The following is a 21,061-nucleotide window of genomic DNA, read 5'->3' on the forward strand; positions in this document are numbered from 1 at the left end:
ATCTCAGTCCAGGGCACTTTTTATCACACATCAATCCTTTATTAAACAGAATCCTTAGTGATATCCTCTTCAGTTCTTTACATGGGGGTATGGACTGGGAATTATAAATCCCATCAGGACTTATAAGGGAGGAGTGAAGAATTTACCCTGTAGGTAATAGAAGAAACTTTCTAAGTTAGAATCAGGGGCTACTGTTCTGAGAATGCTCAAATAATCTTGATTTATTCAGTAGAATTTGGTACTGAGCAAACAGCTATAAATCAGCATTGTTAATTTATGACACTTGTCTATGAAGATAGTACATGCTATCTAAGAGAATCTTAGCCCAAAAGAAGTCAGCTAGTGGCATTTTATTAGATAATACCTGTGTTTCACTTTCTATTGCCAATTAAGCTCAGCAACACTTTTTGACAGCCAAGATGCCACCCTAGAGGAAATATTAGCACATTCACCACTAAGACAGATAATTTATTGTTCAGAGAGGGGATCTCCTCTCCTTGTAGTGAGGCACAGTCTGAGTGGCTGTTGAGAAACCAGGTGTGGAGTAGCAAGAGTCCACAGGAAGAAAGTATAGTTTATTGAAAATTTTATTAAAAATTATTAATATTTTTCTTTCTGAAATGAAATGTCAGGTGATAAAACATAACAACAGGTAATAAAACATTTAGAATACTGGTAATGAGAGTTGACTCTGGCAATGGAATTGGTGTTGAACTATTATATGCCTAAAACTTAATTATCAATAGCTAAGTAAATCATGGTCATTTAATTAAATTAAAAATATTTAAAAAATTAAAAAAAGAAAAAAGCGAAAGAAAAGAAAAAGAACATGATTGAGTTTGATCACTAAAGAGGTTGCTGTTCTCTCACTGTTTGCAGATGACATGATACTCTACTTAGAAAACCCTGGGGCCGGGCGGTGGCGCTAAAGGTAAGGTGCCTGCCTTGCCTGCGCTAGCCTTGGACGGACCGCGGTTCGATCCCCCGGTGTCCCATATGGTCCCGCAAGCCAGGAGCAACTTCTGAGCACATAGCCAGGAGTAACCCCTGAGTGTTACCGGGTGTGGCCCAAAAACCAAAAAAAAAAAAAAAAAAAAAAAAAAGAAAACCCTAAAGATACCAAAAGGCTTCTAGAAACAATAGACTCATATAGCAAGGTGGCAGGCTACAAAATTAACACACAAAAATCAATGGCTTTTCTATACATCAATAGTAATAAGGAAGAAATGGACATTAAGAAAACAACCCCATTTCAATAGTGCCGCACTAACTCAAATATCTTGGAATCAACTTGACTAAAAATGTGAAGGACCTATACAAAGAAAACTATAAAACTCTGCTCCAAGAAATAAGAAAGGACACATGGAAATGGAAACACATACCCTGTTCATGGATTGGCAGGACTAACATCATTAAAATGGCAACACTCCCCAAACCATTGTATAGATTTAAAGCAATCCCTCTAAAGATACCCGTAATATTCTTCAAAGAAGTGGATCAGGCACTTTTGAAATTCATTTGGAACAATAAACACCCTAGAATAGCTAAAGCAATCATTGGGGAAAATAATATAGGAGGCATTACTTTCCCCAACTTTAAACTGTACTACAAAGCAATAGTTATCAAAACAGCATGGTATTGGAATAAAGACAGGCCCTCAGATCAGTGGAATATGTTGAATACTCAGAGAATGTTCCCCAGACATACAATCACCTAATTTTTTGATAAAGGAGCAAGAAATCCTAAATGAAGCAAAGAAAGCCTCTTCAACAAGTGGTGTTGGCACAACTCTCAAGCCACTTGAAAAAAATTGAACTTAGACCCCAGTTAACATCATGTACAAAGGTAAAATCCAAATAGATTATAGACCTCGATATAAGAGCCTAAACCATAAGACATATAGAACAACACGTAGACAAAACACTCCAGGACATTGAGACTAAAGGCATCTTCAAGGAGAAAACTGCACTCTCCAAACAAGTGGAAACAGAGATCAACAGATGGGAATATATTAAGCTGAGAAGCTTCTGCACCTCAAAGGAAATAGGGCCCAAGATAAAAGAGTCACCCACCAAGTGGGAGAAACTATTCACCCAATACCTATCAGATAAGAAACTAATATCCAAAATATACAAGGCACTGACAGAACTTTACAAGAAAAAAACATCTAATCCCATCAAAAAATGGGGAGAAGAAATAAACAGATGCTTTGATAAAAAAGAAGTACAAATGGCCAAAAGGCACATGAAAAAATGTTCCACAACACCTATCATCAGGGAGATGCAATCAAAACAACAATGAGATACCACCTCACACCACAGAGATTGACATACATCACAAAGAATGAGAACAATCAGTGCTGGCGGGTATGTGGAGAGAAAGGAACTCTTATCCACTGCTGGTGGGAATGCCATCTAGTCCAACCTCTATGGAAAGCAATATGGAGATTCCTCCAAAATCTGGAAATTGAGCTCCCATTCGACCCAGCTATTCCACTCCTAGGGATATACCTAAGAACACAATAACACAATTAAAAAAAAAAACCCTTCCTCACACCTATATTTATTGCAGCACTATTCACAATAGCCAGGCTCTGGAAACAACCAAGATGCCCTTCAACAGATGAATGGGTAAAGAAACTGTGGTACATATACACAATAAAATATTATGCAGCTGTCAGGAGAGATGAAGTCATGAAATTTTCCTATTCATGGATGTACATGGAATCTATTATGCTGAGTGAAATAAGTCAGAAAAAGAGAGAGAGAGAGAGAGAGAGAGAGAGAGAGAGAGAGAGAGAGAGAGAGAGAGAAATGCAGAATGGTCTCATTCATCTATGGGTTTTAAGAAAAATGAAAGACATTCTTGCAATAATAATTTTCAGACACAAAAGAGAGAAGGGCTGGAAGTTCCAGCTCACTTCATGAAGCTCACCACAAACAGGGATGAGTTTAGTCAGAGAAATAACTCATTTTGAACTATCCTAATAATGAGAATGTATGAGGGAAATAGAAAGCCTGGGGAGGAGGGAGATTTGGGACACTGGTGATGGGAATGTTGCACTGGTGATGGGTGGTGTTCTTTACATGATTGAAATTCAAACACAGTCATGTATGTAATCAAGGTGTTTAAATAAAATATATATAAAATATTCTCTGTTGTAAGTGGACTAAATGATCTGTTTTTTTTTACTATCATTTATCTTATACTTATAGGACAAGTATTATTCTGCTTATTCTATAAATATACAATTGTCATTGAGTTTACATAAATCACTTGCAATAATGACAACTTGCAAGTAATTTATTTGTCAGTTTGGTTGAAGCATTGGATTTCCACATATCTGGTAAAACATTATCTTGTGGTATACTATGAAGATGAGTTTAAGAGATATTACTTGTTAAATCAGTAGACTAGACAAAGTATAAAATCCTTTAGTGAAGATATGTTTTATATAATTTCTTGAAGATTTAGAACTAAAATGTTGTTTGTTAAGACTAATTTCTTTCAATCTGGCTGATAGAACTGAAATATTGCTGTTCTGTTTTCTACGCTTCTGCTTCTCAGATGTAATACAACACCAGTTTCTCTCAAATTTAACAGAAACTGGGCAGATCTTGACAGAAACTTGGCAGATCTCAATGGGCTGCAGGTTTCTTAGTCTCCACAATTATAGGAGTCATTATATTATAGTAAATATATATTCATAAGCATAAACATATACTTATGTTTGTTCTTTTGTTTTATGCCTCTGGAAAATCCTATTTTACTTATCAAAATAACATATATAAATTATTGTAATTAAAGCACTTTAATTATAGATTTTTAGATAGTATTTGATTACTTTTAAGCAACTATAGTTGCTAAGAAAAAATTTCAGTTCAAAGAGCACCAATTGCTAAAATTTGATTACTTTTATCAGTATTTGGGCTCTGCTGGGTAGTACTCAAGGTTTTCTCTTGGCTCTATGTGCAGGAATATCACTCCTAGTGGGACTTGGGGTACCACATGGAGTTTTGAAGATCAAATAAAAATGTGGGGTGTTCCACATGCGAGACAAGAGCCCTACTCATTGTACTAAATATCTGGCTCAAGGTTTATAATTTTTATTTTATTACACATTTAAAATCCATTTGGATATTATTTTCTCATGTATTAGAATAAAAAAGGACAAAGTTTAAGAAAAAAGACATGAAAATCTACCTGAGAACTAAATTAAATATACAATTTTTTCATTGTGAGAATCTAGTTTGGGAGAAAATTAAATACCATAAAAGTTTTCAGAAGTATTTATCTTAGTACCATGTTATCAGAAATGTACCGATGAAATGAATTAAGTAAATTTATTATTGATTGACCACAATTTATCCAAAACTTATAGGAAAGAAAAGTTAGAGTTTTTATGTTACAGCTTAGAAAAGTATTGCTGGCAGAAGGAAAGGAACCCAAATCATTTGTGGGGTGAATAAGGCAGATTTCTAACTATGTTATATTTCTTGAGATTGTTTCAAATTTCACAAGATCATGACCTAATTTTTTAACCAAAAATATCCTCATAGATAGTTATTTATTAAACAAGGGAGATGAAATTGTGCTATTTTAATAACTTAGCAGCCCTTATAAGATAATTAAAGTCTAACTTATAAATGTCTCAAGTTAAGAAATCATCACCAGGGGCCGGGCGGTGGCGCTGGAGGTAAGGTGCCTGCCTTGCCTGTGCTAGCCTAGGACGGACCGCGGTTCGATCCCCCGGCGTCCCATATGGTCCCCCAAGAAGCCAGGAGCAACTTCTGAGCGCATAGCCAGGAGTAACCCCTGAGCGTCACAGGGTGTGGCCCAAAAACCAAAAAAAAAAAAAAGAAAAGAAATAATCACCAAACACTAAATAGTAGGTTTTTTTTTCAATTAAGGAAAATGCTGTTCAGTCCATAAATTTAATTCTATGTTTTGCCTTTGCTTTTTCTCAATATCAGTAAGTTCCCTTGCTCCTTACCATTACCAACTTGTGCTGAGCAATCCAATCAATTTTGTTCCAAGCAGTTGTTAAAAAGTAATGTGCCTTATTTTATCTTTTTGACCATTCTAATTGCAATGATTAAATTCACCGAATATTATACTATAGAACCAATTTTCTATTTTCTTGACTTTTTAAACAATATTTGCTAATATTAAAACCAAAATATAGGGGGCCAGAGAGATAGCATGGAAGTAAGGCCTTGCACGCAGAAGGACGATGGTTCAAATCCCGGCATTCCATATGGTCCCCCGAGCCCTGCCAGGAGCAATTTCTGAGCATAGAGCCAGGAGTAACCCCTGAGCACTGCCAGGTGTGATCCAAAAATAAAAACAAAAAAATAAAATAAAATAAAAATATAGGTATTTGGTCTCTGAGACAATTACAATTATATTGTGGACTTCTTTCTGGAAAATTTACTTTTGTAGGCTGGAGCAAAATGTTCATTTCAATTAGGTTTTGTTGATGTTGTTTTGGTTTTAGGGTTTGGGGCCACCCTCAGTGATGCTCAGGGGTTACTCCTGGCTGTGCACTCAGAAATTGCTCCTGGCTTGGGGAACCATATGGGATCCTGGGGATCAAACCATGGTCTCACCTAAGTTAGCACATACAAGGCAGATGCCCTACTGCTTGCGCCACCACCCTGGCCCCTATATAACACTTTTGAATAAGATTACATGGCAACTGTATTTATTTTTTTGATTTACTTAGTTTAGCATAGCACCATCTCAAGCCATATGTTGCAAATGTCAAGATTTCATTTTTTCCCAAAATGGGTAGTATTTCATTATGTTTATATACCACATATTCTTTATCTATGTAGCTGTCATTGGGCATTTGGACAGTTTTTTTTTTTTTTTTACTATTTCAAGTAGTGCCAAAATGAGTATGAAAGTGCATACATACTTTTGACTTGACATCATTTGTTCTTGGAATTGATAACAGAGAAAAATGGATGACCACTTTTAGGTAAGCCTGTTTTTAGAAAGTTAATGCTTCCACAATTATCTCCAAAGAGTACAGTTGATGATGTGTGAGGACTTATTTTTCCACACATCCTTGTTTTTTGGTCTTTGTGATATAGGCCCTCTCATAGATATAAAGTGATACCTCATTATAGATTTGATTTGCCCAAAATGCTGATGAACATTGTAGAAATGCCTCCTTCAAAACTTCATTCTTTGAAGAAGTGTCTATATATCTCTTCTGACCATTAATTGCTTAGGTTTGTGTTTGTGTAGTTTCTTATCTTGTAGTTGTTTAGGAATTGCTCCTGATGCTAAGGAGACCACTCCTGGCAGATCTTGGGAAAGAAACCATATGCTGCCAGTCATAAAACCTGGGCCTTCTACATACAAAGCATATACTCCATTTTTTTTGATCCTTGTCTGTCTCTGTATTTTTTATGAGGTTGCTTTATTGGTGATTTGTCTCATGCTCTATTTGTGTACCTTGGATATTAGCCCCTTGCTGAATGTCTGATCTGCCAATATTTTCTTATGTTTAGTTGAATTTTTTCATTTTGCTGATAGTTTTTATCTTGAGGAAATTTAGGTTGATATAATCCTACTTGTTATTTCTGCTTTTGCTTTTCTTGCTGTTGGAGTTCAGGCTTTAGTTATTGCGAAAACCAATATCATGGCATTCTTCAAGTAAATAGATAAGCATTACTAAATTCTATGAGTTCAAAAGGGCTTTATTAACCAAAATTACCTTGAGAAAAAGAGAAGAAATATCTTGATACCAATAGCAAGGTTCACGTACCTTTTTTATACATATTTTGTAGTCTCATATCTTTTTTTTGTTTGTTTGTTTTGTTTTTGGGCCACACCCGGCAGTGCTCAGGGGTTACTCCTGGCTGTCTGCTCAGAAATAGCTCCTGGCAGGCACGGGGGACCATATGGGACACAGGGATTCGAACCAACCACCTTAGGTACTGGATTGGCTGCTTGCAAGGCAAACGCCACTGTGCTATCTCTCCGGGCCCTATAGTATCATATCTTACATTAAAGTCTATAACTTACTTTGAACTTAAATCTGTTTATGAGGTGAAATAATCATCTTATTTCATTCTCCAGCAAGTGATGATGCTGTTTTCATGGCACAATTTATTAAAGAAATATTCATTTCTTGACAAAATCTTGGTTCCTTTGTTTTACATTTATTAATCATCTAAACATAGATTTTTTTTTTTAGCAGTCTACACTTGGTGTTGCTCTGGAGACTGGAGCTACAAACCCACCAGGGTGTATTCATGGATATATATATTAATCTATGTGTTAAGTGCTGATGCATTTTCTCCCATAGAGTGGAAATTTTGACAGCAGTGGAAATTAACATATTATGCTGTACTCATACAAAATATTTAGTAAAAGAAACCACATTCTAAAGAACATGTAATATTTTCTTACATTGCAAATATTAAGTTATAAAAAAGCTATTATGAAAAATATGTATTTGACCTTGGACAGTAAAATCCAATAAAATAGAATCAGAGATTTCTTGGAAGGCAGTAAATTGTTATTGCATGTTTGTTCTATTTATAAGAATTTATTAATCTGCATACTACAATTTATTATTTTCTTATAGATGGCCCCAGAGGAAATAATGATGGGGATATCCATGGTTAGCACACTACTAAGTTGTTTAAACTATATTGATAAAAATATGTGAAGAGGGCCCGGAGAGATAGCACAGCGGCGTTTGCCTTGCAAGCAGCCAATCCAGGACCAAAGGTGGTTGGTTCGAATCCCGGTGTCCCATATGGTCCCCCGTGCCTGTCAGGAGCTATTTCTGAGCAGACAGCCAGGAGTAACCCCTGAGCACCACCGGGTGTGGCCCAAAACCAAAAAAAAAAAAAAAAAATATGTGAAGAGTCTGCTTCATACCTTTGAGACTATATATCTGTTACTTTTATAAAATGATTTATATGATCAATTAAAATGTATCTGTTGTTTCATCTACAAAAATCATTTGTAACCTTTCATGTATTACTGTATAAGTAGATGACTAAATAGATAAGAAAAATATTGCAGGAGAGCCATTATAAAGGCCTGCTGCCTTGCTCCCTACCTGCTTTTCTGCTTGAGGCAGCCCAGATAACACCATCGAACATAATCTCTCCAGGGCCCAAACCCGGTAAAATGTCCCCCACCCAATTAATGTGGGGGCTGATTCCTGCCTGTGTTTGGGCACAAAAGAGCCATTATAAAGGACTCCTGCCTTGCTCCCTGCCTGCTTTTCGGATGCATCTTTTAATCCCTGAATCCCACCATAGCACATAGTAAAAACTACACTACAAGCATGGCAATGGAGAAAAATTGCAGGAAAACCCCATATATAGAGAATGAAGATGGCAGTTCTGATGACCCAGAAAAAATACCACCAGTAGGTATCCTTTCAGATAAGGTGTTTAGAGAAGAAATATGGAGGATGTTCAAAAAGCTCAAAGATAGCATAGATAGACTTGAGAAAAACACAAATAAGAATTAAGATAATATGAAGATAGAAATTATTATACTTCATAATAAAATAATAGGTCTGAAAAACTCAGTAGATGAAATGAAACCTCAATGGAAAGCCTCTCCAACGGAGTAACAACAGCTGCGGACAGGGTCAGTGAGCCAGAGGATGAGTTGCAGGACCTGTGTTCACTGGTAAAGCAATTGGTTTTGGAACATATATACCTGAACCTCAATCATAAATTACTTTACAATTTTGGAATTCATGTCAATACAATATAAAAATAAATTAAAATACCTCAGATATCTCTGTGAATTTGTATACACAAATATATTCCATAAATTATCATCTGTATTTATTTATTTTTTTATCATCTGTATTTATATAGAAAGTGAGAAATCACACTGAAATGTTATAAAAATATTGAAAAATTTCTAACAGTGATTGTTTTTCTGAAAATTATAACAGAGGTGAATAAGCCTACCTTTTTCTTTTTCTTTTGTGTTTAAACTTTCTGTGATAATGTGAATGCTTATATTAACTAATACTAAGGAAATAAAATTTCTATAGTAAACTGGAGTCTGGCAGAATAAACGAGGACCACTCTCCCACTGACCTTAAGTTCCTGCTTCTTTATTTGTTCTTCGCAGTACTGATCTTGGCTTTTAACATGATCTTCAATTCAGGCCCAATCAAAACAACATACTTTTCCTTTCTGTCATCCATAGTTCACTCCCTTTATTCATAACCTTATATGATCTTATAAGATCCATAATCTTATTATGCCCTATCAGGCAAACTGGCATTTATTTCCCATCACCTGAAAATTGACCTTCACTTTAATTACAGGTCTTCCTGCCAGGTGTGATGTGACTTTCACATTACTATTTAAACTGAATTATTACAATAGCTATGACTTTGGTTTCGGTGTTCTTATGTCCAACTTTGAGAACAAAAAAGAATATTCAATTACATTGGATTCTTAGCAAACTTGGGTTTGATCCCCAAAACGCTGTGTAATATTTTTAGTTCTTTAGGCTAAAATTTATTTAATTATTTAATCTAATCTTGAAAATCTTTAAAAATGGTACTGTTATTATCCCAATTTATATATATTAAATGTGCATAAATTGAGTCTTAGGATGTATTTTTCTAGCAAGTCTGTTAATGAGATTTGACTTGAGAATAGCCCCCAGTGGGACCCAGACAGAATCAGAAATTACTAAATTACGTTTTATGCTAGACTCCCCAAATCTTTTTTGTGTGTGTGGTAGCTCTATTTTCTTTTTTTAATATCTTTATTTAAACACCTTGATTACAAACATGATTGTGGTTAGGTTTCAGTCATGTAAAGAACACTCCCTTCACCAGTACAACATTCCCACCACCAATGTCCCAAATCTCCCTCCACCTCACCCTGCCCCCATCTGTACTCTAGCCAGGCTTTCCACTTCCCTCATTCATTCATATGGTTATGATAGTTCTCAGTGTACTTATTTCTCTAACTGCACTCACCACTGTTTGTGTTGAGCTTCATGAAGTGAGCTGGAACTTCCAGCCCTCCTTCTCTTTGTCTTTGAGGTTTGTTGCAAAAATGTCTTATTTTTTTTAAACCCATAGATGAGTGAGACTATTCTGCGTCTATCTCTCTCCCTCTGACTTATTTCACTCAGCATAATAGATTCCATGTACATCCATGTATAGGAAAATGTCATGACTTAATTTCTCCTGACAGCTGCATAATATTCCATTGTGTATATGTACCACAGTTTCTTTAGCCATTCATCTGTTGAAGGGCATCTTGGTTATTTCCAGAGTCTGGCTATTGTGAATAGTGCTGCAATGAATATAGGTGAGAGGAAGGAATTTTTGTATTGTATTCTTGTGTTCCTAGGGTATGTCCCTAGGTGTGTTATAGCTGGATTGTATGGGAGCTCAATTTCCAGTTTTTGGAGGAATCTCCATATAGCTTTCAAGAAAGGTTGGGCTAGATTGCATTCCCACCAGAAGTGGAAAAGCGTTTCTTTCCACATCCCCACCAGCAATGATAGTTCTCATTCTTTGTGATGTGTGCCAATCTCTGTGGTGTGAGGTGGTACGTCATAGTTGTTTTGATTTGCATCTCCCTGATGATTGGTGATGTGGAACATTTTTTCTCATGTGCCTTTTGGCCATTTGTATTTCTTTTTTTATCAAAGTGTCTGTCCATTTCTTCTCCCCATTTTTTGATGGGGTTAGATGTTTTTTTCTTGTAAAGTTCTGTCAGTGCCCTGTATATTTTGGAGATTAGCCCCTTATCTGATAAGTATTGAGACTCCCCAAATCTTATTTCATTCTGCTATATATATTATTTATATTATTGCCTTATTTTTATGAACTTCTCAAAATAACTGGTCTAATATTATCGTATTTAAAATGCTGAACATGTAAGAGAAATTTCCCTTTTTTTTGCTTTTTACTTTTGATTCTCACTAACTTCTATTTAATGAGTTTTAAATATATATACATCTAAAATGCAACATCAGTCTTTTGCTATTTTTAGACTCAGACCAACTTCACTGTAAAATAGGCACAATCTTCAAGTTCATGAAACAATAGTGCCACCCCCTGAACCTAAACAGTCAAAGCAATTTTTGAGAAAGAAAAGATAAGATGCATAACTTTCCCCAAATTCAACTACTTACTACAAAGCACATTAAGACTCTGTGGTACTGGAGTAAAGACAGACACTCAGATCTATGGAATAGAGTTGAAAATTCGGAAACAAATCCTCAGGTATATAATAAATTATTCTTCAATAAAAGAACAAAACACAGGAAGACAAGTCTATTCAACAAGTAGTGCTGGGGAAGAATTGAACTCAGACCTCTTTCTTATGCCATACACAATAGTCAAATGGAAAAAGTAAAAAACAAAATGAATTAAGAACCTTGACATTATAAATTCATAAAATATATATAAGAAAACATAAGAGAACTCTCATGACATTGAAGCTAAAGATATCTTAAAGTATGAAACACCACTGACCAAGCAAGTGGAAGCAAAGATAAACAAATGTGACTACATTAAATAAAGCAGTTTTTGCTCCTAAAGGAAGAAATGATCAGAATACAAAGATAGCACAGATTGAGAGAAACTACTTGCCTACCACTCCTCTGGTAAGGGGTTAATTTCCACACACTGATAGAAGTTTACAAGGAAAAAAAAAAATAACATCAAAAATGGGAAGACAAACAGAAAATTTGTCAAAGAGGAAAATACAAGTGGGCAAAAGACAAATAAAAAATTCTATATTGTTAATCATCAGGGAAATATGAATCAAAGCAAGAATGAACTAATCCACATCTGACAGAGTGACACTTATCAAAAAGAACAACAAGCAGTGTTAGCAGCATAGGTGCTGTGAGGAATGAAGAACTCTCATTCACTGCTGGGAGGAAAGTCAATTTTTCCAGACTTTTTGGGAAGATAATATGAACTTTCCGTATAAAAAGTAGGAACTGAATTTCCATATGACCCAGCAATTCATTCTAAGGGTTCAAAAGTACAATGCAGAAAAGACATCTGCACTACTATGTTTGTTTTAACACTGTTAACAATAGCCCAAATCTGGAAACAGCCCATCTGTCCAAAATAAATGATTAAATAAAGAAACTGATAGAATTTTACAAGATATGAAATTGAAAATTCAGCAACAGACCTTCAGGTATCTGGACAGTTATTTTTCAGTAAAAGAGAAAAAATAACTTGAAGTAGAGAAAGAAAAACCTCTCAAGCAAATAGTGCTTCAAAATGTGGTACATATACATAATGGAATATTACTCAGATGTAAGGAAAGATGAAGTCTTAAAATTTGCTAATACATGGGTAATCTGAAGAGTATTATGCTGAGTAAAATGAGAAAGGAACAGACACAAGATGATCTCACTGATATGCGGGATATAAAAAACATAGTAGGAGAATAAATGCCCCAAAGGCAATAGAAACAAAGATCAGAGGAAACGTTCTTTAGGAAGTTTTGCACAGATAGAGGAGCACAGGTCAAGAAAGGGACCACTATGACAATGATGGAAGAAAATATTCACTCTGAAAGAGGACTGGGTTTTAAAAGACTATGCATGATACCCTATCAATAAGAAGATTGTAAACCACAGTGCCTGAAAGAAATAAAGAAAAAAGTTTCAACCAGGCTGGAGCAGGGGAAGTGACAGGAAGCAAACTGGGGGCATTGGTGGAGAAAAGTAGACAATGATGAAGGGATTGGAGTTGGAAGATTTTCTACCTGAAACTCAGTCATCAGTAACTTTTAATTTTTTAATTCATAGTGATTTAAAAAAAATTTGGGGGGGGTTTTGGGCCACATCCAGTGATGCTCAGAGGTTATTCCTGGCTTTGTGCTCAGAAAACATTCCTGGCTCAGTAGACCATATGGGATGTCGGGGATCAAACACAGGTTCGTCCTGGGTCCGCCGCGTGCAAGGCAAATGTCCTACCACTGTGCTATAGCTCTGGCACCTAATTTAAAAAAATTTTAATGTTCAATCTCATCTATTAATTTTATAGCTAAATAAGAAATTATATCTGACCTATAAGTTCAGGCAATGCATACTCCCAGCAAAGAAAATGTCAATGTTAAATCACCAATTAAAATTCACTGATTTTCAAAGTATATTGTTCACAAATTTTCCTATTTTAAGACTTACCTATTGTATATACTTCTTTGCTTAGAAATGTCATGATAATCACAGTTTTACAGCAGATCAGTTTGGATTACTATGAGAAAAATAAGGAGCAGGAAGTGAAGGAGGCTGAAGAGGAGAAAGTAGGACAGAAAATTATCGTTTTTTTCTTGGTAAATTCCAACAATCAACATAAAACTGTGTAGTATCTTCTCAATTGTTTTTTCTTTAATTTCTACATTACTACAGAGATGCTGACCTTGCCACTTCTGTTTAGGTTTTTGCTTTTATTTTTTGTTTTGCTTTTTGAGCCACACTCTGTGATGCTGAGGGGTTACCCCTGGCTATGCGCTCAGAAATCGCTCCTGGCTTGGGGGCCCATACGGTGAGATGCCTGGGATTGAACCAAGGTCCATCCTAATTTGGCTGCATGCAAGGTAAACACCCTGCTGCTGTGCTAATGCTCGGCCCCTGTTGGTTCATTTTTATTCAAGAATTTTGGTCTCTTTTCCTGTAGAAAGAAAACGATAGCCAAGGCACAGGATCCCCCTCCCCTGAAAAAGTTTGGGGATACTGACTACTGCCAGTCTATATGTATCTGGCCATCATTCACTTACCCAAACACCTGGGGGTCAAGTACCTATTATTCACAGTTATACACTCTTAAATGCCCTATGAAACTAATCAAACTAGCCTAAACTTGCTTAAACTGAAATATTCCTTTCTTGCTGTTCAAATCAAAATAAAGGTTCAAACCTCGTTCTCTGTTTCCTGGCATGTCAGTGTCTCCCCATGTGCTGCATATTATGACACAGCAGGCCCCTTACTTTGGGATGTTTGAGTATAACAAACAATCTTTTCAAATGCAGTCATTGCTTAATCTGTTGATCTAAATCAGAGTAATGCAAGTATATGCAAGGATATTCACTGATTTATTTGTGATAGCAATGTAATGGTACCGCATAAAGTTGGAGTTAATTGCAATTATGTCTATAGTATAAAATGCTTAGCAGCAGTTTTCTAAAAATGAGTTCATTATGTATAAACCAACATGGAATTATCTCCAAGAGAGATGCTAAATTGTAAACTGAAGATACAAAACAATAGCTATACCATTGTATATCTATTATAAATGTGTTTATACTTAGTAATATACAGTTATTTATTATTAGCAAAATATGTTTAAATGTTTATGTAAGGCAATAATATGCACCTGTAGATGTTTATATGCATAAATTCACACTCCCAAACAAAACAAAACCCCTTGTTAGAATCAAACTGTGCGTTCAGTCCCTGATATTAAGGCATGCATGAAGCATAAATCAGGCAGCTCTGACTCATGACCTCCTTCAGTACACGCAATTTCCAGCTTTCCTGCAACCAGGTATGTGCAAGCACTGCAGCTAGGTGGAAAGTTTAGCTAACATGACTTCTCAAATGTGTGTGTGCATGAGATCAAGGAAGTGTGACTCCTGACAATCACACATATAAGCACCACACACATACCTGAATATAAATGAGTGCCATAGCTAAGAGAGAAAACTTTCAGAGAACATGTGGTCTAACACTAAACTATAGGAATGAAACATGGGAATAAACTATAGAAATGAAACCATAAGAGTTCTCCAGCACGGCAATTTGATGTGTGACCTCTGGGAAGCACTACAACTAAATGTCTGAGCACCAGTCAGACATGTATTATCACCACAATAATAAAGGGAAAGCAGGAGGGGGAATTTAAAATGAGTCATACTGTCTTATTTTGAAAGTGTGATTGTTCTATGAGCAATGGAAAATTATTTTAGAAGGTAAACTTTTTCTTAAATTACTTAGAAAACATACATGTAATTTTTTTTCAAGAATTTATTTTCAATTTCATCAGCGTTCCTGGGGTGATCCTGCCTGCTTCAAAGCTGCTTGAGACTGGATTTCATCAGCATTCCTGCTGGTGATCCTGCCTCCTTCAGAGCTGCCTGAGACAGGATTTCATCTCCGTTCCTGCGGCAATCCTGCCTTCTTCAGAGGTGGGTCCGGACATACACACATTGATTCCTGCTGGTTTCTGCCAGGAGTCAGAAGGGTGCAGAAACCATCTTGGGTCATGCTGTTTTCAGCTGCCTGAGACTGGATTTCATCAGCGTCCCTGCCAGTGATCCTGCCTGCTTCAGAGGTGAAAGTCAATTTTCTGGTGACCCTGGAGACCACAGTGAAGGTTGTAGAGGCTTTAAGCTCTTTCACCTTTGTCAGTAAGAGGATGGAAAGCCCCAACCATCTGAGGGAATTACCATTTCATACTAGGATTAAAGTTCTAAAGGATTTCTGGAAACTCATATGCCAGCACCCCTATCTGCCTGTCTTCTGTACTGTGCTGCATATTCGGCCTGATTTCATCCTGTGTGTGGCTCATCTGTGGACTGCTCACCTTCCCTCGAGCTGTCCCAGGAGGTGAGTTTACACGCCCAGAAAGGGGAAACCACTGAACTCTGCTGAAACTCAGATGCCAGCACCCCTATAACAAGAGGATAGAAATTTTGCAGGCTACCTTTGCTGACCAGAAGGCCCTGAAATTATATGTAAACTACAAAGGAACACAGAAAAAAAACTTTAATACCTGGAAGTGAAGCAGCCTAATACTGAATAACCAGTGGGTCCGAGATAAAATCAAAGAGGAAATCAAAACCTTCCTAGAAACAAATGACAATGGAGACACAAACTATCAGAACCTATGGGACACAGCAAAAGCGGTACTGAGAGGAAAATTTATAGATTTGCAAGCACACATCAGGAAAGAAGAAGGGGCATACCTGAATAGCTTAATGACGCAGCTTACAGAATTAGGAAGTACTGAACAAAAGGACCCAAAAATAGGGAGACAGAAGGAAAAAACAAAGCTGAGAGCAGAAATCAATGAAGTGGAAACAAAAAAAAAAATATCCGAAAGATCAACGAAAGCAGAAGTTGGTTCTTTGAAAAAATAAACAAGATTGATAGATCACTGGCAAAACTAACAAAGAAAGAGAGAGAAACTTGATAAATCGTATTAGGAATGAAAAAGGACAGATCACTAATGATATGGTAGGTATTCAAAGGGTAATCAGAAACTACTTTGAGAAACTCTATGCCACTAAAAATGAAAACCTGGAAGAAATAGATAAATTTTTGGACTCTTATAATCTTCCACAGTTGAATGAAGAGTATGTAGCATATCTAAACACACCCATCACTATTGAGGAAATTAAGACAGTAATCAAATGTCTTCAAAAAACAAAAGCCCAGGCCCAGATGGATTTACTGATGAATTCTTTCAAACCTTTCTTTTTTTTATAGCTTTTTTTTATTTATTTAAACACCTTGATTACATACATGATTGTGTTTGGGTTTCAGTCATATAAAGAACACCACCCATCACCAGTGCAACATTCCCATCACCAATGTCCCAAGTCTCCCTCCTCCCCACCCAACCTCCGCCTGTACTCTAAACAGGCTTTCCATTTCCCTCATACATTCTCATTATTAGGACAGTTCAAAATGTAGTTATTTCTCTAACTAAACTCATCACTCTTTGTGGTGAGCTTTCTGAGGTGAGCTTTCTTCAGCTCTTTTCTCTTTTGTGTCTGAAAATTATTATTGCAAGAATGTCTTTCATTTTTCTTAAAACCCATAGATGAGTGAGACCATTCTGTGTTTTTCTCTCTCTCTCTGACTTATTTCACTCAGCATAATAGAGTCCGTGTACATCCATGTATAGGAAAATTTCATGACTTCATCTCTTCTGACAGCTGCATAATATTCCATTGTGTATATGTACCACAGTTTCTTTAGCCATTCGTTTGTTGAAGGGCATCTTGGTTGTTTCCAGAGTCTTGCTATGGTAAATAGTGCTGCAATGAATATAGGTGTAAGGAAGGGATTTTTGTATTGTATTTTTGTGTTCCTAGGGTATATTCCTAGGAGTGGTATAGCTGGATCGTATGGGAGCTCGATTTCCAGTTTTTGGAGGAATCTCCATATCGCTTTCCATAAAGGTTGAACTAGATGGCATTCCCACCAGCAGTGGATAAGAGTTCCTTTCTATCCACATCCCTGCCAACACTGTTTATTCTCATTCTTTGTGATATGTGCCATTCTCTGGGGTGTGAGGTGGTATCTCATCGTTGTTTTGATTTGCATCTCCCTGATGATTAGTGATGTGCAGCACTTTTTCATGTGTCTTTTGGCCATTTGTATTTCTTCTTTGTCAAAGTGTCTGTTCATTTCTTCTCCCCATTTTTTGATGGGATTTGATGTTTTTTTCTTGTAAAGTTCTGTCAGTGCCTTGTATATTTTGGAGATTAGCCCCTTATCTGATGGGTATTGGGTGAATAGTTTCTCCCACTCAGTGTGTGGCTCTTGTATCTTGGGCACTATTTCCTTTGAGGTGCAGAAGCTTCTTAGCTTAATATATTCCCATTTGTTAATCTCTGCTTTCACTTGCTTGGAGAGTGCAGTTTCTTCCTTGAAGATGCCTTTAGTCTCAATGTCCTGGAGTGTTTTACCTACCTGTTGTTCTATATATCTTATGGTTTTGGGTCTGATATCGAGGTCTTTAATCCATTTGGATTTTACCTTCGTACATGATGTTAGCTGGGGGTCTAAGTTCAATTTTTTGCAAGTGGCTAGCCAGTTGTGACAACACCACTTGTTGAAGAGGCTTTCTTTGTTCCATTTAGGATATTTTGTTCCTTTATCAAAAATTAGGTGATTGTATGTCTGGGGAACATTCTCTGAGTATTCAAGCTTATTCCACTGATCTGAGGGCCTGTCCTTATTCCAATACCATGCTGTTTTGATAACTATTGCTTTGTAGTAAAGTTTAAAGTTGGGGAAAGTAATTCCTCCCATATTCTTTTTCCCAATGATTGCTTTAGCTATTCGAGGGTGATTATTGTTCCAAATAAATTTCAAAAGTGCCTGATCCACTTCTTTGAAGAATGTCATGGGTATCTTTAGGGGGATCGCATTAAATCTGTACAATGCTTTGGATAGTATTGCCATTTTTATGACGATAATCCTGCCAATCCATGAGCATGGTATGTGCTTCCTTTTCCGCATGTCCTCTCTTATTTCTTAGAGCAGAGTTTTAAAGTTTTCTTTGTATAGTTCCTTCACATTTTAGTCAAGTTGATTCCAAGATATTTGAGTTTGTGTGGCACTATTGTGAATGGGGTTGTTTTCTTAATGTCCATTTCTTCCTTATTACTATTGTTGTATAGAAAGGCCATTGATTTTTGTGTGTTAATTTTGTAGCCTGCCACCTTGCTATATGAGTCTATTGTTTCTAGAAGCTTTTTGGTAGAGTCTTTGGGGTTTTCTAAGTAGAGTATCATGTCATCTGCAAATAGTGAGAGCTTGACTTCTTCCTTTCCTATCTGGATTCCCTTGATATCTTTTTCTTGCCTAATCGCTATAGCGAGTACTTCCAGTGCTATTTTGAATAGGAGTGGTGAGAGAAGACAGCCTTGTCTTGTGCCAGAATTTAGAGGAAAGGCTTTCAATTTTTCTCCATTGAGGACAATATTTGCGTCTGGCTTGTGGTAGATGACCTTAACTATATTGAGAAAGGTTCCTTCCATTCCCATCTTGCTGAGAGTTTTGATCAAGAATGGGTGTTGGACCTTGTCAAATGCTTTCTCTGCGTCGATTTATATGATCATGTGATTTTTATTTTTCTTGCTGTTGATGTTGTGTATTATGTTGATAGATTTATGGATGTTAAACCAGCCTTGCATTCCTGGGATGAAACCTACTTGATCGTAGTGGATGATCTTCTTAATGAGGCATTGAATCCTATTTGCCAGGATTTTGTTGAGGATTTTTGCATCTGCATTCATCAGTGATATAGGTCTGTAATTTTCTTTTTTGGTAGCATCTCTGTCTGGTTTAGGTACCAAGGTGATGTTGGCTTTATAAAAGCTATTTGGAAGTGTTTCTGTTTGTTCAATTTCATGAAAGAGTCTTGCCAAGATTGGCAGTAGTTCCTCTTGGAAAGTTTGATAGAATTCATTAGTGAATCCATCTGGACCTGGGCTTTTGTTTTTAGGCAGACATTTGATTACTGTTTTAATTTCATCAATGGTGATGGGGGTGTTTAGATATGCTACATCCTCTTCCTTCAACCGTGGAAGATTATAAGAGTTCAAGAATTTATCCATGTCTTCCAGGTTCTCATTTTTAGTGGCATAGAGTTTTTCAAAGTAGTTTCTGATTACCCTTTGAATCTCTGTCATATCAGTAGTGATCTCTCCTTTTTCATTCCTAATACGAGTTATCAAGTTTCTCTCTCTCTCTTTCTTTGTTAGGTTTGCCAGTGGTCTATCAATCTTGTTTATTTTTTCAAAGAACCAACTTCTGCTTTCGTTGATCTTTCGGATTGTTTTTTGAGTTTCCACTTCATTGATTTCTGCTCTCAGCTTTGTTATTTCCTTCTGTCTTCCTAGTCTTGGGTCCTTTTGTTGAGCATTTTCTAGTTCTATTAGCTGTGTCATTAAGCTACTCAGGTAAGCTCCTTCTTCCTTCCTGATGTGTGCTTGCAAAGCTATAAATTTTCCTCTCAGTACTGCTTTTGCTGTGTCCCATAAGTTCTGATAGTTTGTGTCTTTATTGTCATTTGTTTCCAGGAACGTTTTTATTTCCTCCTTGATTTCATCTCGGACCCACTGGTTATTGAGCATGAGGCTGTTTAACTTCCAGGTGCTAAAGTGTTTCTTCTGAGTCCCTTTGGAGTTCACAAATCATTTCAGAGCCTTGTGGTCAGCGAAGGTAGTCTGCAAAATTTCTATCCTCTTGATCTTATGTAGGTATGTTTTATGTGCCAGCATGTAGTCTATCCTGGAGAATGTCCCATGTACATTGGAGAAGAATGTGTATCCAGGTTTCTGGGGATGGAGTGTCCTATATATATCCACTAGGCCTCTTTCTTCCATTTCTCTCCTCAGGTCTAGTATATTCTTGTTGGGTTTCAGTCTGGTTGACCTATCCAGTGTTGACAAAGCCGTGTTAAGGTCCCCCACAATTATTGTGTTGTTGTTGATATTATTTTTCAGATTTGTCAACAGTTGTATTAAATATTTTGCTGGCCCCTCATTCGGTGCATATATGTTTAGGAGAGTGAATTCTTCCTGCTCTACGTACACCTTGATTAATATAAAATGTCCATCTTTGTCCCTTACAACCTTCCTGAGTGTAAAGTTTGCATTATCTGATATTAGTATGGCCACTCCAGCTTTTTTATGGGTGTTGTTTGCTTGGATAATTTTTCTCCAGCCTTTTATTTTGAGTCTATGTTTGTTCTGACTATTCAGGTGCTTTTCATGTAGGCAGCAGAAGGTTGGATTGAGTTTTTTGATCCATTTAGCCACTCTGTGTCTCTTAACTGGTGCATTTAGTCCATTGACGTTGAGAGAAAGAATTGTCCTGGGATTTAACGCCATCTTTATTTCAAAATTTGGTGTGTCTTTTGGGTAGTCTTGTCTTAGATTAGGTCTTTCAGTTTTTCTCTTAAGACTGGTTTTGTGTCTGTGAAGTTTCTGAGCTGTTTTTTGTCTGTGAAACCATGTATTCTTCCGTCAAACCGGAAAGTGAGTTTTGCTGGGTATAGTATTCTGGGTGAAGCATTCATTTCATTCAGTCTTGTCACAATATCCCACCACTGCTTTCTTGCATTGAGTGTTTCTGGTGACAGGTCTGCTGTAAATCTCAGGGAAGCTTGCTTGAACGTGATTTCCCCTTTTGCTCTTGCTGTTTTCAGAATTCTCTCTCTATCTGTGGGATTTGTCATTGTGACTAGGATGTGTCTTGGGGTGGTTTTTCTGGGGTCTCTTTTGGTTGGTACTCTTCGGGCATGCAGGATTTGATCACATATATTCTT

The sequence above is a fragment of the Suncus etruscus genome, chromosome 11 (assembly GCF_024139225.1).
Source record: "Suncus etruscus isolate mSunEtr1 chromosome 11, mSunEtr1.pri.cur, whole genome shotgun sequence".
Classification (NCBI taxonomy): domain Eukaryota; kingdom Metazoa; phylum Chordata; class Mammalia; order Eulipotyphla; family Soricidae; genus Suncus; species Suncus etruscus.